The 5510-nt window shown below is 47.6% G+C and overlaps 1 protein-coding gene across 1 annotated transcript in view; it reads left to right on the top strand.

Moving 5' to 3' along the window:
- The first annotated feature begins 573 nt into the window (after positions 1 to 573).
- The window catches only part of flrt2 (fibronectin leucine rich transmembrane protein 2), a 32270-nt gene continuing 27333 nt past the window's right edge, over positions 574 to 5510 (top strand). Inside the window, exon 1 of the mRNA XM_048250831.1 lies at positions 574 to 724. The gene's annotated coding sequence lies outside the window, so the exon portion shown is untranslated. The remainder of the gene's footprint in view (positions 725 to 5510) is intronic.

Below are 5510 nucleotides of genomic sequence, written 5' to 3'. Positions count from 1 at the left end.
GGGCCTGCAAAGCTCTCAGTCAGCCCCTGTGCTCATTGGAGTGGTCCTCGGTGCATGGCTGACCCCTGGCCCCTATAACTCTGTCTTTGTTCTGTGAGAGTCACCCGGTGACCTCCTCCTGCTCCTCTTTTCCTGCCTTAAGCCCTTTTGCTGGAATTCCTGTGAGACGCGCTCTGCTCCTCTCTCTCAGCTCCCATTGCCTGAAACCTGACTCCCCAACGCTGAGCTCATTGTCAGGGGTGGATTTCATCGTCAAGAAAAAAAAAGAGAAAAGGAAGAAAAAAGAGGAGCGAATGAGAGAGAGAGAGAGAAAGAAGAACGGGTGGAAAAGGCAAAAGTTAGAGAGGAGTCGGCTTGCTGAAGAAACCGGTTGCATCGGTCGCTCGGGGGTTAAGTTGCACAGTCATACACGCATTCATGCCAGGAGGACGGGAGAGGAAGCGGCGTAGGTGTGGATAGCGCAGATCACCGCCCGGTCGTCTGCTCGTTTACCTCTTTGCTGTCCGGGCGTTGCACCCCCCATCCGCTCCACTCCCCTTTTCCCCTGTCCTGTCTTCCTGCCTGCTACCGCTCCCCCACCGCCCGCTCTCGCTCCTCTTCAAAGTTAACGAGTCTCCCTCCTCTCGCCGATGTCGTCTGCGTGCGGCTGGCTGGCGCATTCCTAACAGCGGGAGACCGTGCTCTTCCTTCTGACCTCCCTGCCCGAAACGCCACGCTCTGCAAGGTAAGTGCCTGTCATTTAATGATCGTCTTTGAGCATGGGGAATGACGCTAAGACAGACAACACAAACAGAGGGGATGGGGGGAGAGGGGGAGGAAGGAACAGAAGGAGGAAAGAATGATAGAGAGAGTGGTTTTCTAGAAGTTGAGAGAGTGCTGAGCCGACGCCTTATGCTGCGTCTGTGACTCGGAGAGGCACTAAGCACAGAGCCATGGCGAGAGCCGCGCATAATCACTGCAATCATAATCAAGCCAATCAGAGATGAAGTCGAGCAAAAACAAGAGTTGGAAGAAGGAGGCGAAACCTGGCCAAGCTGCCTGACAAGAGAGGCTGGTCTGGATTGAGACGGAGAGAGAGTAGGGAGTGAGAGTGAGGATAGGCTTCTGAAAGTTTAATTGGGACCACTACAATTGGATATGCTCCGCTTTTATGAATTATTGAGACATTCTCATGTTTTTTCTCCCTTCTGTGGCACTGACTTTTCTGGAGTGAATTACTCTCAATTGCTGTCAGGTTGGGTTATGTATGTGTTTTTATGTTTATGTTTATGTGTGTGTGTGTGTGTGTGTGTGTGTGTGTGTGTGTGTGTGTGTGTGTGTGTGTGTGTGTGTGTGTGTGTCTCACAGTTAAATCCAAAAATATCAGCACGCCAGATTTAAAAACATTTAAGATGCCCCCAAACTGCCTTTTTAATTTGAGGAAAGATTTTAAAACTGGAGAGAACTTTGATATACTGAAGTTGTTAATGGGGCAATTAAAATTACAGTAGTAAGATTGGAGAAATTTTGTTTTTATTTCCCTAAAATTACTTTACACACATATGACTTTTTAGGGCATGAGAAAAGAGAAAAGCCTTTTTAGCTTTATGTGATTTAATGTTGTCACGAAATCCCCCCCAAATATCAATGGCCCCAGTTTGTGTGATTTGCTTCATAACTAATTTGTTCGGTTTTTGCACATTATTACTTCTTTACACATAAGCTCTTTGATGTGTCACAGCAACAAACTAAAACATCATCTGTACGCTTTTTTGGAATTGACAGCTTTTAAGTTGTAGAAAATGTTTAGCTTTTTTTTTTTTTTTAAAGAAATTAATTTAATAAATTACTTCTGTGATCACATATTCTGTTTTTACAAAGAAAATGAAGTTCAATGCTTCACAAAATGGGCCAATTTTTAGCTTTTGTAAAGACCAATTCCAATGATGAATCAGTAATAAATGCATTTTTCTTAAAACATATTTCTTACAAGGGAAGAGACTACAGCATATGGGACATGTCTTACTTCTTTATTTATTTTAGAATGAAACAGGCTTCACTACTGTGATCACAGAAATGCTACAGAAAGAAGAAAAACTACTCAGCTGTGTTGAGACAGTTTCTGCTAAAGGTGTTTGATTACCACAGCCCAATGATTTTATACTACACCTTTTGTGGAGGTAGTGGAATTCTAGCTTGCCTTTGAGACTCTCTCTCTCTCTCTCTTTCTCTCTGGTGTTGAATCAGATGACCAGCGAGAGGTCGGCTCATGAATCAGACGTTGTCTCGGGGCTGACGCTGGCCCAAGGGCACCGCTGAAATATGCAGAGGGGAGCGTGGGGTCGAGCGGCGAAATGCCAACACAGGCGTACGACTGTTCCAATACGGGGGTGTGGAGAGGGGGGTGGTGGCGGTGGTGGCGGTGGTGGTGGTGGGGGTGCAGGGGCACGCCGGCCAAAGCTTAGTCTCTAGAGTCACCCTCCGACAAGCCATTAGGAGACGGAGGCATCCACCAATGCCTCCCGCGAGGAGAGCAAAAACAAACAGAGCAGGAGGAGAGAGAGGCTAATGTAATTAAGGCTAAAGCGCTGGGTGGGGGCATTAATTCTGTTTAAACCAGCGGAAGGCCTCTGCCCACCAGTATCAATCACCACAGCTGACCGTTACCTACAGGACAGAAGCACACAACCTGAAGAGGTTTGTTCCTCTTTGCTCCCCCAACACTGTGCCCGCCTGTATGCACAGGGGCCTTGCTGCCGCTGAAGGGTCCTGTTGAAGGGGGAAAATGGAGGGCCTACATTTATGCCTGCCTTGAGTGGGCCTCTGTTGAAAATCATTTAATGGCTCATAACAGTTTCTACAGTTCCAGGCTTGATGCAAGCCAAGTATTTAGTATTTAAAGGCAAATGCAGCCATATGTTTTTACTGGATGTACTGAAACTCTATTAGCTGTGCGCACCAACCACATAAAATGTTTTTTAAAAAGACAAGGGAATCTACTTTATCCACTTCTACATTCAATTATTACACTCGCTCACTATCTACCAAATCAAAATCAGGTAATTTGCTTTTAGTATAAGTATATATACTCTTTTGATCCTGTGAGGGAAATTTGGTCTCTGCATTTAACCCAATCCGTGAATTAGTGAAAATCACTCAGCACACAGTGAGGTGAAGCACACACTAATCCCAACACAGTGAGCTGCCTGCTACAACAGCGGCGCTCGGGGAGCAGTGAGGGGTTAGGTGCCTTGCTCAAGGGCACTTCAGCCGTGCCTACTGGTCGGGACTTGAACCGGCAACCCTCCGGTTACAGATCCAAAGCGCTAACCAGTAGGCCACGGCTGCCCCCATGACAGTGACATTTCATCCATGACATTTCATCCATGACAGTTACCAAGCAACAACTACATATGTCTAACTAAACTTTATTACTTGAAATAGAAGGTATAATGGACAGGAAAGCAATGAGAATAAAATGAGAGATTGACATGTCACACAGAAAAACAATATGCACAAAGAGGCCGTAGGTTCCAGTGAGCTAAAGGGTGTTGCTAGGCACTACACAAAGCAGAAGTGCAATTCAGACAATCATAATTAAGGACCGGAATTATCCGTTTTAGACTATAAAAGTTCAGAGCCACCACCAACCATCTGTATAACAGACATATGTGGCATGCTCAGGCTCTCAGAATAAATGGCCAAATTTTTGTGTTTACTTTATGGTTTTGATTTGTCCCCCCCTTGTCCGTTTGACCATTGATGACTGGTGCACCATTTATCTGCTCTTGGCAGAGGAGCCACTCCAGAGACAGTCGAGCATGCGATGGGCCTGAATTCTGATGGACGTTTTTTTTACGGCGGCTGTGTGAAGCCTGGACCGGCCATTGTTGTTTGCTTTGGCCCGTTCCAAAAGGCAGCCAAGAGAGCACTCCGGAGCTAAGGGCTGCCAACACGAGTCCGGCCACCCCGCTCCGCACGCACCCCCACCACACACACGCACACACACACACACACACACACACACACACACACACACACACACTCCTCATTTTCTGCTCCACTCACAGTAGACTCATTTAACTGGCACCACAGAGCTCTGAACACCCCCTCTCCCCCTCCCCCATACCCACAGCAGCTCCCTTTCTCCCATATTAGCGAGCTCCAGGCTATTGTGAGATCATCAAATAGCAGCTATTTTTCTCATTAGCCACGGTTTCATCCTTGAATGGTAATTCCGAGACGAAACACTCTTTCCCCAAAAGAGACTTTTGCATGGTGAAAAAAGGAAAACTACTTCTTGTTGTCCTAAGTAACACACAGCCACTCATGCCTATGGCTGTAATTGTGTGCACAGTAGGCTAATGTGGCATATGGTAAACACACTCGTCCTCAGGTGCTAAAGCTGTATGTATCAGCATGTAGCCATCATCATCTGCTGCCTCACCTGCAGGTTCTCCGTTTCACTTTAAAGGCTTGTATTACAATACACCCCCCACCTCCACCCCCACCACCCTACATGGTCAGCGGCCTGGCTGTGAAGGAGCCCGCTGGCAGACCGATCCCATAACCCCCCCTCCCCCATCGCCCTGTGCCCCATGGTGCTGATCGGAGCGCCTTGGCGGCTGCCCAAAAGACAGCCGAGGGCTTAAGCCCGGGCCCTCCGCTGAGCTCCGGCGGCTCAGCTTTCCTGGCCGAGCCAGCAGGGGAGCTGACCTCGGCCTTGGCCGCGCAGCCCGGCTGGGTCAGATCTTCACACGACCCGCGCGGACCGCAGGACCCCTCTCCTCTCAGCACGTTCCCCCAGCCTCACCTCTCCTTTCTCTCCCCACCTCATTCTCATTCTACCCTGCCTATGGTTCTGAGGCTAGAAAAAAAATCTTAATGAGATTTTTTTTAATATCACCCGCACACACACACACACACACACCTCCCTCTCTCTTTACTCCTGCTTTCATTTTTTTGGTACACGTACAATTAGTTTTGCAAAGCAGGAAGCAGCCCTCTCTCCTGGACCAAGGCGTTTTTGAAGAGAGGGCCTGAGAAACACCCGCCACAAATATCTCCACCGGGCAGACATGGCAGCTGTTTGAATAACACCCACATCAAAGGAGACGAGATGTCACAGGAGGGTTATGCATATATTTTCATTGTTATTCAAATCCAAGCACAATAAGCAAAGAGAAAGGGAGCACAATGATAGTGGTGGGGAATACTGTTGTGATCAAGGCAGAGAAGGAAGGGATAGACAGAACAGAGATGGAGAAAGAAAGAGGCAACTCCAGCTACTCCTGGGATGTTGTTGCTCAGACTGTGCATATGGAGGATATTATGCATTTTTTTATGTTGACACTAAGACCCCAGTGAAACATGACTCAGGATGACTGTTTTTTCCCCTCTTTCAGTCTTCCTTTCTTTCTCTTTCTCTTCCTCTCTCTCTCTCTCTCTCTCAGACCAGTGTCTGTCTTCCCACACATTGCTCTGGTGTTTTTTATTTGTCTGTCACCCAATAAAACATGTGGCGCAGCCTT

Source organism: Alosa alosa, chromosome 8 (genome assembly GCF_017589495.1).
Source record: "Alosa alosa isolate M-15738 ecotype Scorff River chromosome 8, AALO_Geno_1.1, whole genome shotgun sequence".
NCBI classification, from domain to species: Eukaryota; Metazoa; Chordata; class Actinopteri; order Clupeiformes; family Clupeidae; genus Alosa; species Alosa alosa.
Note: the sequence above shows the minus strand (reverse complement) of the source record. Positions and strands in the feature narration are given on the sequence as shown.